Genomic DNA, 12,137 nt, shown 5'->3' with positions numbered 1-12,137 from the left:
AGGAGCTACGAACCCGTGTCCCCTGCATTGGCAGGCGGATTCTTAACCATGCTCCACCAGGGACGCCCCCTCATCAATTTTCTTTTTTTCTCATCCCAGTCAATGTTCAAATCTCCCCAGCTGGACCCAAAATGTCTTCTACAGCTGATGTGCTCTAATCAGTATCCAATCAAGGATCACACATTGCATCTGGTATTGCATCCTGTAAGACCTCACCTTAGGTTCTTGCTGGCTGGTGGCTGGATACATCAGTTCGTTGTCACGTGGACCTCTACATAGGGCTACACACAACATGGCAGCGTCTGAGAGAGAGAGAGAGAGAGAGAGAGAGAGAGAGAGAGAGAGAGAGAGAGAGAGAGAATAGAAGCCGCATTTTCTTTTGTAACCTAATTTTGGGAGTGACTTTTCATCATTCTTGCTGCATTTTATTCCTTAAAAGCAAGTCACTAGATCCAGCTCACACTCAGAGGGTGGGGATTACACAAGGACTTGAATACCAGAAAGTAGGGATCATTGGGAGCCGTTTCAGTGCTGCCTACCAATATGTTATAGATGGGAAGATATATAGTAATTTAAAGGACACTTTCACATATATATACGAAGGCAAATACTTCTGCCTCCATTTTGTGGATGAGAAAACAGCCTCAGAGAGAGCTTCCTTTTTCATCCTATCTAAAGTACGTCCCTCCAGTTACCTTTGATTACATGTTAATTTCCTACAACACACTTAAAAAAACAGACTATTTTTAGAGCAGTTTTAAGTTCACAGCAAAACTGAGTGGAAGTTAGATTTCCCATATACATGCTGGCTCTACGCATGCACAGCCTCCCCCAGTAACATCCCCCACCAGAGTAGTACATTTGTTACAATCAATAGAGTCTGATTTTGACACATCATAGTTCCTGGAAGTCCATAGCTTACATTAGGGTTCACTCTGAGTGTTGTACATTCTATGTATAACAGTTGAACTCATTCTATGTACAACAATTCTATGGGTTTTGACAAATGTATAATGGCATATGCCCACCATTACAGCATCCTGCTAGAATAGTTTCACTGCCCTTAAAACCCTCTGTGCTCTGCCTATTCATTCTTCTCTCCCCTGCAGCCCTTGGCAACCACTGATCTTTTTACTGTCTCCATAGTTTTTTTTCCCAGAATGTCTTATGGTATATTCATACAATATGTAGCTAGATTCTGCAGTATACTTTTCATGATATATAATTTTCTTATTCATTTGCCTGTTTGTTTATTATCTGTCTCCCTGGACTCGAATGCAAGTTGCATGAGGGCAGGAACCTTGTCTGTCTTTTTTACTTACCATTGTATCCCAGTACCTAGAATTGTGCCTGCTACCTAGTAGGCATTAATGAATACTTGCTGAATATATTTTGAGGTTTGTCCATGTCACATTCTGATTGGAATCCAGGCCCCCCTGACTTCACAGCTGGATCTGTTCATTACACCGTACTGGGAAGGAAAAAAGATGATGGGACAGGGAAGGGGAAGGGCAGGAGGAGTGAAGGCAAGAAAGGAAGAGGGTAGGGGGCAAATAGCTTTTCTTCAAACACACTTAGTTAAGGGGGCAGCTCTGGAAGGCTATCCTTTCCCCTGAGAGCCCTGCCCCAGCAAAAATCCTTGTTCCGGTTCTTCTCGACATTGGTTGACAGAGGCTCACGTTTGTTTTTTGTTTTTTGCTTGGATGTTTGTATTTTACTTTTATTTACATTTCTAGAACTGTTTAAAATACAGAAAAACACAAAGGATAAAACAATAAATACCTATATCCCTATCATCCAGAATTAAAACTTTTTTTTGAATTTTATTTTATTTATTTTTTATACAGCAGGTTATTAGTTATCTATTTTATACATATTAGTGTATACATGTCAATGCCAATCACCCAGTTCATCCCACCACCACCCCTCCCCCCCCACCACTTTCTCCCCTTGGTGTCCATATGTTTGTTCTCTACATCGGTGTCTCTATTTCTGCCCAGCAAACCTGTTCATCTATACCATTTTTCTAGGTTCCACATATATGCATTAATATACTATATTTGTTTTTCTCTTTCTGACTTACTTCACTCTGTATGACAGTCTCTAGATCCATCCACGTCTCTACAAATGACCCAATTTTGTTCCTTTTTATGGCTGAGTAATAGTCCATTGTATAAATGTACCACATCTTCCTTATCCATTCATCTGTCGATGGGCATTTAAGTTGCTTCCATGACCTGGCTATTGTAAATAGTGCTGCAGTGAACATTGGGGTGCATGTGTCTTTTTGAATTATGGTTTTCTCTGGGTATATGCCCAGTAAGTGGGATTGCTGGGTCATATGGTAATTCCAGTTTTAGTTTTTTAAGGAACCTCCATACTGTTCTCCATAGTGGCTGTATCAATGTACATTCCCACCAACAGTGCAAGAGGGTTCCCTTTTCTCCACACCCTCTCCAGCACTTGTTGTTTGTAGATTTCCTGATGATGCCCATTCTAACTGGTGTGAGGTGATACCTCATTGTAGTTTTGATTTGCATTTCTCTAATAATTAGTGATGTCGAACAGCTTTTCATGTGTCACATTTGTTTTAAGCAAACAAAAAACTTTACCTAATATTAGGGAAGAACAAAAAGAAAACAAACATTGAAAATGCACGAACTGTGAAACACTCCAGGAGAGACTGAAGTAGAAAGTTCCCATTCTCACTACTGCTGGCTTGTTCTTTGGACTCTCAGGCTTGGACCCTTTGTGGATCTTGCTCCCCAGATAACTGCTACCCAATTTCAGAGGGTTTGTTTTTTTTTTTTTAATGATTTTGCAATCCCCTCTTATGCCTTCCGGGTTTTCCTGCCTCCCAGCGCCCAGCCTGTTTGCATTGGTGGGAGTGAGGACACAGTAGGATGCCCTAAGCATGAAAAAGATTATGATGATCCCTGTGCAGTGAAAAACAATTCAATCCAGAAACAATTCGACTGCAAAAAAATTTAAGAAGTTTAACAAAACTCTGAACATTTCCATGACAAATTTGATGTTTAGGGGAAAAATGTCAAATGTCAAATAAATAAATATTTTTCAGCGCCCTGTTTTGCTGGCACTCAGCATGCCTGTTGAGTAAACAGTCACTGTTAACCCCCGGGGGGAAATGTGAAACTTAGGGGAATCATGGTATATTGCCACTTTCCTCATTTGGAGTATTTTCCTGAATTGGCATTTCCCTAAATGTTTATCTTGAACAATTTTAAACCTTTTTGTAGGTTTAAAATAGCAAGAATAGAGCTTCCCTGGTGGTACAGTGGTTGAGGGTCTGCCTGCCAATGCAGGGGACACGGGTTCAAGCCCTGGTCTGGGAAGATCCCACATGCCATGGAGCAACTAGGCCCGTGAGCCACAACTGCTGAGCCTGCGCGTCTGGAGCCTGTGCTCCACAACAAGAGAGGCCGCGACAGTGAGAGGCCTGCGCACCGCGATGAAGAGTGGCCCCCGCTCACCGCAACTAGAGAAAGCCCACGCACAGAAACGAAGACCCAACACAGCCAAAAATAAATAAATAAATTAAAACAAAAACAGTTAAAAAAATTGCAAGAATAATACGACTGTATATACCTTTCACCTAGATTCAGTGGTTGTTACAGTTTCCCCACATTTGTTATGTAGCATGTGTTTTTGCTGAACCATTTGAGTTAGTTGCAGACAGCAACTTCATTCCTAAATAATTCATCACGTATTTACCAAGAACAGAGACATTTCTACATAACCGCAAAACGTTGTCACACTCAGGAAATTTAACATTGTTACAATATTATCTAATATATAGTCTGTTGAAAATTTCCCTAATTGTCCCAACAATGTCCTCATGACTAAAACAAACAAACAAACAGACTTCCCTGGTGGCGCAGTGGTTAAGAATCCGCCTGCCACTGCAGGGAACACAGGTTTGATCCCTGATCCAGGAAGATCCCACATGCTGCGGAGCAACTAAGCCCGTGCGCCACGACTACTGAGCCTGTGCTCTAGAGCCGGCGAGCCACAACTACTGAGCCCACGTGCCACAACTACTGAAGCCAGCATGCCTAGAGCCTCTACTCCGCAACAAGAGAAGCCACCGCGATGGGAAGCCTGTGCACCGCAACGAACAGTGGCCCCCTCTCGATGCAACTAGAGAAAGCCCGCTTGCAGCAACAAAGACCCAACACAACCAAAAATAAAATAAAGAAAGAAAAATTTAAAAACAAACAAGCAAACAAAAAAACCCCAAACCCCTGGGATCCAATCAAGCATCATGCATTACATTTAGTTATGTCTCTCTAGTTTCCTTAAAACTGTAACATTTTCTCAGCTGCACTTTTTATTTCCTGGCATAACATTGATATTTTTGAACAGTACAGGCCAATTGTTTTAGAAATATACCTCAATTTGTCTCCTTGGGATCAGATTCAGTTTAAACATTTTTGGTAGGAATACGACAGGTGACATAGTGTCCTTAGTGCATCCCGTGGGGGACGAGTGATGTCAGTTTGTCCCATTTTTGGTGGTCACCTGGTTAAGGTGGCGTTCATGGCATTTTTCTTAATCAAGGAGGATGTTACCTTAGAGAGGAGAGGAATGAGGAGAGCTGGAGGGAAGAGTGAGGAGACCAAAGAGAAGAGGCCCAGAAAGGAAGGGCCATGATTGGTCATCATTTTTCCTGGGGCCAAGACTGGGCAGAGACTCGGTGCTTCCTGCTCTCTGCTGCGGAGCCTTGGAGCCAGCCGGAGCCAAGCCAGCAGTGACTGAAGTGACTTTCTCCCGTCCCTTCCCTTAAGCCCAAGTCCGGAACTAAGGGCTGAGATTCACCTGGGTCAAAACCAAGTTAAAAGAGAATCCCTGTCTTGAGTATCTGCCCCCCACGTGTGTATGACGGTGCTGGCAATGAGCAGAGCAATAACTGATTCCTGGGAGTTGGTTCTCCGTCCTGGGCTTTCTCTGGGATCGTTTTTTTTGAGCTTGATCTGATCTGAAGGATCAAGCACAATACAGAAGGGGAAATGCCGTATGATAAACACCACCTTTTTTTTAATTTATTGATGACAATATCTGTAAGTCAATGACAACCACCTCTACCCCACATCCTTCTGCTCAGGGTTGATAGAAGAATTTGAATGAATTTGTATATATCTATGTACATATATTTACAGCCCGAAAATGGGAGCCCCCGGAGGCTTATGAGATGAGGAAGTTTGATATTTATTAAGCATTGTTCCTTTTAGTCCGTCTTACCTCTTATACACATGTATTGGCCAAAAAGTTCATTCGGAGTTTTCCATATGATGTTACGGAAAAACCCGAATGAGATTTTTGACCAACCTAATATAAAGCTGACTTCCTGGACCGTTTCTGGCAAGAGCAAAGGCAACTTTTTCCACAGTAACTACTTAGCCAGGGATTTTGGGGAAAAATGGGAGAATGGCCTATGACTCTCTCCTTACTACTCTAGATTATTTTAAAGAAAAGTGTGGGCATAATGATATTCTACCACTAAAAATTTCAGTAGTATTTGTCACAAAGAACATTTTCTTATTTTATAACACCAAAATAACATTATCATCCCAAACAACATCCCAAATAAAACTATTCCATGTAATACGCAGTATGTCAAGCTTCCTCATTTGTAAGAAAGGTTGATTTTGAAGAGCTCGGGTTGAGGAGGGACTTGAAAAGCCCTCAAGAAGGAAGTGGGATTCTGGGACTTCCCTGGCGGTCCAGTGGTTAGGACTCTGCACTTTCACTGCCGTGGGCCTGGGTTCAATACCTGGTCGGGGAACTAAGATCCCACAAGTCGTGTAGTGCGACCCACTGCCCCCCCACCCCCCGAAAAAATAATAAGGAAGTGGGATTCTGAAAAAGGACTGGAATTATACCTAACAGCTATCTCATTATGGCAGGCCAACTCCAAGCTGACCCCAAATGATCTCCGTCTTCTGGTATTCATGCCCTTGGGTAATCCACTCCTCCGGCATATGGGCTGACCTAATGACTTGCTTCTAGTTCATAGAACACAGTAAAAGTAATGAGATGGCCCTTCTGTGATTAGGCTACTGGAGCCTGTGACTTGCATCTTGCTAGCAGACTCTCTTCCTCAGGCTTTGATGAAGTAAGCTGCCATGTTGGAGAGATCCATGTGGTAAGGAGCTGAGACCTTCAGTCCAACAACCTGCAGGAACTGAGTTCTGTCAATAACCACCTGAACTTGGAATTAGAGTCTTCTTCATTCAAGCCTCAGATGAGACACAGCTAAGCCACGCCCAGAGTTCTGATCTACAGAAACTATGAAATAGTAAACATGTGCTGTTTAAGATGTTAAATGTGTAGTAGTTTGTTTTGCAGCAATAGATAACTAAATAAACTTATTTAGTAAAACAGCCTTGCTTATGAAATTCATTATCATCCCTTTTTACCAAGGAGGAAACTAAGTCTGAGAGAGGCTTGATCAATTGTCCAGTGTACCTGTCATCTTCTTGGTTGCAAAAGCAGAAACAGACTCCAACTACTGTGGACAGAAGAGACATTTATTGGGAGGGTAGGGAATTACTTGCTCATAGAATTGATGGAAAGGCCAGAGTACCAGGCTTAAAAAACAGGCAGGAACAAAGGGAAATTAGGCAGTAGGAGCCATGGAAGAGTCTGGTTCGGGGGGTCCTGCCACTGTCACTGGCTGCACTGCCACTGACAGAAGAATGAATTCTCGAGTGCTCTCGCTTCTTCACATCACCAGCTCCAGACTCACAGCCCTTGGTGGGAGTGCCTGATCATCTGAGCTTCGGTCAGCTCTGCACATCTTGGTGGCTGGATAAGCACACAGTAGATGTTCAAAACTAGTGTGTTCAACTCATAAACAAAAGATGAATCTGGCAATAGATGGAGGGCTCCTCATGTCTCTGAGTCTCAGAAACTGACGTGGCCCTTTGCCTTAATGCAATGACATTCCCAGCCCTTCCCAGAGTTTTTAAATTTCCCATACTGGCCCCTGCCCCGCCCCCAGCTTGGGTTGTAGATTGTAAAGTGACAAGCTGGGGAGATTAACTATGGGCTGCAGTATCAGGAACATGACACCAGAGGGCACAAGAGACTCAGAAATCTAAGGGAGACTGAGGGTATTGGGGCAGCAGAACCGGGTGGTAGGAAGACTGAGAAGTCTGGCTTGATGGGGGCTCTGCTAGGTTGGGCTCTGGGAACTCTGAGAATGATGAGCAGTGGTGTGGGCACCAACAGGTTTCTCTTGTCTTCATGGCCCTGGCTGCATCCTGTCCCCACTGTTGGAGCTTTGGGCTCTCCTAGTCTTTGCTCTGAGATCTTGGGAGGACTTTGGACTCTTTTTTTATGGCATCAATTGTCCAACTGTAAACACTTCCCCCCCCCCCCCCATCAACTCCAGCTTAGCATTGGAGTAGAGTGCAGGGGTGGGGTGAGGGATGTGCCTATGGCCCTGAAAATGGGGCAGGGTTAGGGATGGGCAGTAGCTTCCCTAACCCAGAGCTGGCTATGGCAGTAGGACAGGAGAAGGTGGGTTTGTCTTCTCTGGATGGTAACTTCCAGGCACAGTGCCTGGCATGTAGTAGCTGCTCAATACATATTTGTCAGTTTGGGATTATTATTTGTTACAGATAAACCATGGAGAAGGAACCAAGGCAGGTCATTAGGGTACTCCAACTCCAAAACATTTTCTGAGTCCTTCCACTTCTCAGTAGCCCACTATCACCATCCTTGTCTAAGGCACGGATCTTTTCCACCTGAACCACTATAATAGCGTCCTAAGTGGTTTCCCTTGCATCTCTTGATCCCTTGATTTATTCTCCATCCAGCAGCCAACGTGATCTCTTAAAAGCATAAATCAGATCATGCCGCTTCCAAGCATTACATCTTCCAAAGGTGCTCATTACACTTTGAATGAAATCCAAACTCCTCACCCTGGCTTACGAGCTTCTGCACCAGCTAGGGCATAGCTCCCTCCCTGACGTCATCTTTAGGCTCTTCCTCCAACACACTGGGCTTCAGCCTCCCTGACTTGCTTGCTGTTTCTTGAACACAGTGAGCTTGCTTTTGCCTTAGGACTTTTGCATTAGTTGTCCCCTCTGCCTGGATGCTCTTTACTCATATATTTTGCATGGCTGATTCCTTGTCATTCAGGTCTCTATGTAAACATCACTTCCTCAGAGAGGAAGTTGCTTCCTATCTGTCCCCTTTTCTAATTGTCATCATCGCACCTATCACCATCAACTATCTTCTCATGTATTCATTTGTTTTTTGTCTCCTCCCACTAGAAGGAAAGCTCCATGAGAATAGGGATCCAGTCTGCTGCGACTGTATCCCCAGCGCCTACGAAGAGAACAGTACCTGGCCTTAGTAGGCACTTGCTAAATATTTGTGGAAAGAAAGAATGAATGAATGAATGATGGGGAGCTAAGGGGCTTCCCTGGTGGCGCAGTAGTTAAGAATCCACCTCCCAGTGCAGGGGACACGGGTTCGAGCCCTGGTCCGGGAAGATCCCACATGCTGCGGAGCAACTAAACCCCTGTGCCACAACTACTGAGCCTGCTCTCTAGAGCCCTTGAGCCACAACTACTGAGCCCACATGCCACAACTACTGAATCCTGCGCGCCTAGAGCCCGTGCACTGCAACGAAGAGTAGCCCCCGCTCGCTGAAACTAGAGAAAGCCTGTGTGCAGCAACGAAGACCCAGTGCAACCAAAAATAAAATAAAATAAAATAAATTTAAAAAAATAAAATGGTTAATTAAAAAGAAAAAGATGGGGAGCTAAGGAATGAGGAAGTTTGTATCCATCTGGAGTTTAGAGTCAATCATTTCATTCCCATGGGTGGTAGTGGTTCTGGGACTCGTGGTGGCCAAGGCCTCCTCCAATCTGGGACCTAGAGGATGCCAAGAGTCTCTGGGGTAGTGGCGGTGTCAGCAGCCATGTTAGGAGTGGTGAAGTGGACAGGGGATATACAAATGTGGGTTGTCTTTACACATTTTTCTTACTTTCCAAAAATGAAATGCACAGAAATCTGATCTTTAAGACAGAAAAGTCAGGGAATGATTATTTGCACTGTAAAAGGAATCTTTACTTTGTAAAAGGGAGTAAGCAAAGGGTTGCTTAACTGTTTCCCGAACGACCCAGGGAAGGCTCAGGGGACTCAAGCCCATCCATTAGTTATGTTCCAGGATGTTTCAAGCATTGTCCAGATACACTTATGGGTATATAGAAGTTGCACTTACATATAATGCATTCTTCTCCTAGGAATTTCCTCTTTCTGAAAAATGAGAGGTTGATAATACCTGTGACCGTGACTGTGGTCTGTATGAGAAAAACCACAGTCATTGAGATCAAGCTAGACTTGGAGCAATAGAAACAGCTCATGCCAGCTGCCTCCCTCTCTCTCTTTTTTTCTTCTCTTTGTCAGGGTTAAAACCTTCCAGCTGATCCCTGACTTGCTGTTTATGGTCCAGCCCGGGATAGGAGGTCCTTTCTGAATACTTCACTTATTGTAGTGGTTCTCAAACCAGGTTCAGCAGGGCTGGTGTTCCCCCAGCTGGATCAAGATGTTCTGCCATGAAAATTGAGTAAAGCCATCTTATTGTGGTTCAAAGAAAAATAAAATAAAATAAAATTTTCTCAATTTTAAAGTTTTCCCAATTTTTTTTTCTAAAACGTTGGTGCCTGTGATTCTAGAGTCTGTTAGATCTGGTATAGTACAACACTATGGGGTTTTTTTTTTTTTTTGTGGTACGCGGGTCTCTCACTGCTGTGGCCTCTCCCCTTGTGGAGCACAGGCTCCCGACGCGCAGGCTCAGCGGCCATGGCTCACGGGCCCAGCCGCTCCGCGGCATGTGGGATCTTCCCGGACCGGGGCACGAACCCGCGTCCCCTGCATCGGCAGGCGGACTCAACCACTGCGCCACCAGGGAAGCCCCCAACACTATGTATTTTAATATATTAATATTTCACCATTAATATATTAATATTTCACCACGTTCTGCTAAGAGTACCATTTCTTCTAGGGGCTCAGGGTAAGTGTGAGAACCACCGTCTCCGAGATTCCATGTTTCCTACCAAGCTGCTCACCCACAAGCTCTTTTAAACAACCTTGGTGCATTTCAGAGGGACGTGATCTGACTGAAAAATGTACCGCACGTGCAATCTTCTCTCACGAAGGTGCTGGTGGAAGGCCCATACTCTAACGCATGGTCTAACCTGGAGTCCCTGGCCCTCTACAGTTGGTCACTAGAGGCAGGTCTCACTCTTTTGGGGTCAGAAGCTACAGATCAAGGGCCCACTGTCCCCATCCTTTAATGCATTCCCCACAGCCAAAAGGGAGAAGAATGTTGCCACCCGTCAGCAGAAGAATGTCTGCTTCTGAGGGAACATCAGGGAAGGACAGGCACAACTCACATCTGTGATACATACAGACAGAACCATAGTGAAGCTGAGTGGAAAGAGAAACAAATTGGGTTTCTGATCCACCTTCCATCACCAATCTGCCGCGTGATCGTGGCCAAGTCAATTCCCATCTCAGGGGCTTGGTTTTCCATAGTCAGTAGAGCACAGTGGTGACACACACAGACTCTGAAGCCAGAGAGCATGTGTTCAGAATCTGGACCTACCACTTTCTGACGTTGGAATGATTGACCCTCTCTGTGTCTCATTTTTCATGGGAAAAGTGAGGTACATCTTCACTCCAAGGTGAGGACGATAATAATAGCACCATGAAGTTATGAGGATTAAATGAATTATTTTATGTCAAGGGCTTAGATGACTACTCAGCACCGAGTAAATGATATATAAGTGCTTGCTTTTTAAAAATTAATTAATTAATTTCTGGCTGCGTTGTCTTTGTTGCTGTGCATGGGCTTTCTCTAGTTGCGGCGAGTGAGGGCTACTCTTCGTTGAGGTGTGCGGGCTTCTCATTGCGGTGGCTTCTCTTTTTGCAGAGCACGAGCTCTAGGTGCGTGGGCTTCAGTAATTGTGGCCCTCGGGCTCAGTAGTTGTGGAACACGGGCTCTAGAGCGCAGGCTCAGTTGTTGTGGCATACTGCGCGGCATGTGGGATCTTCCCGGACCAGGGCTCGAACCCGTGTGCCCTGCATTGGCAGGCAGATTCTTAACCACTGCGCCACCAGGGAAGTCCCAGTGCTTGCTATTTTGATTACTAAAAGTATAGCAGCTGAATTAGATAATCTTTATGACTTCTTCATACTCTAACATCCTATAGATTAAAATTTTAATAATTGAATATTCCCCATGTGCCTAGCAGTAGGTCATGTTTCCTATCTGTAAAATAAAGGGCTGGAATCATTTTTAAGGCCCCAATAGTGCTAGAAACAGACCCTCAGTGTAAGGTGCTGATGGTGGGGATCAAAGAAAGGTGATGATGGCAGCCCTGCCCTCCAGGAACCAGAAATGGAATTCAGGAGGCCAGACTAACACACCAGCCATACACTAGGGTAGAGGCCAGTGTGACTTAAAGCACCCAGAGATGGATCCCTAGCGTATTTCTTCGGCTTACTTGGTTGGTGTCCAAATTTTTTTTTTTATTCCAAAATAAAATGAAGGACAAAGCCTTCCATTCCAGAATATAAAATTTCATAACACACCCATTTCTTTTCCTCAATTATCTTTTGTATTTTCCCCTTACAGCCCATAAACATATTATTCTAAGAGATAAATGGTACATAATGGTTTCAGACTGGAAAGGAAATTTTGCCTGGCTACCTGAAGGGAGAAGTCAGGCAAAAAGGCCCCAAAGTTCAAATTACAGGCCACGCCTGCACAACTGAGACTCATACATGGCAGAATAAACTATCCATTTTTCATTTTCATTTCCCATTTTCAAACATTTTAACCAACATTTTTCTAGCTCATCCTGAAAATCCTGTAAGAAAGACAAGACAGATAGTTTTATCCCTATTTTATAGATGAGGCTCCAAGAGAGTGAGGGATGATTTAGCCAAGGTGGATAGTTTGCAATCATATATGCCTGATAAGGGACTGAAATGGATTTTCTTAATTCTTCCCCTCACTTCCCTGCCTCAAGCTCTGGCCTGGGCTTAGGAATCCCAGTAGGGGCTTGGCGTGGACCAGGGCTGGGCCTTGAAGGACT

The sequence above is a fragment of the Leucopleurus acutus genome, assembly GCF_964270905.1.
Source record: "Leucopleurus acutus genome assembly, chromosome: 11".
In the NCBI taxonomy this organism is placed as follows: Eukaryota; Metazoa; Chordata; class Mammalia; order Artiodactyla; family Delphinidae; genus Leucopleurus; species Leucopleurus acutus.
Note: the sequence above shows the minus strand (reverse complement) of the source record.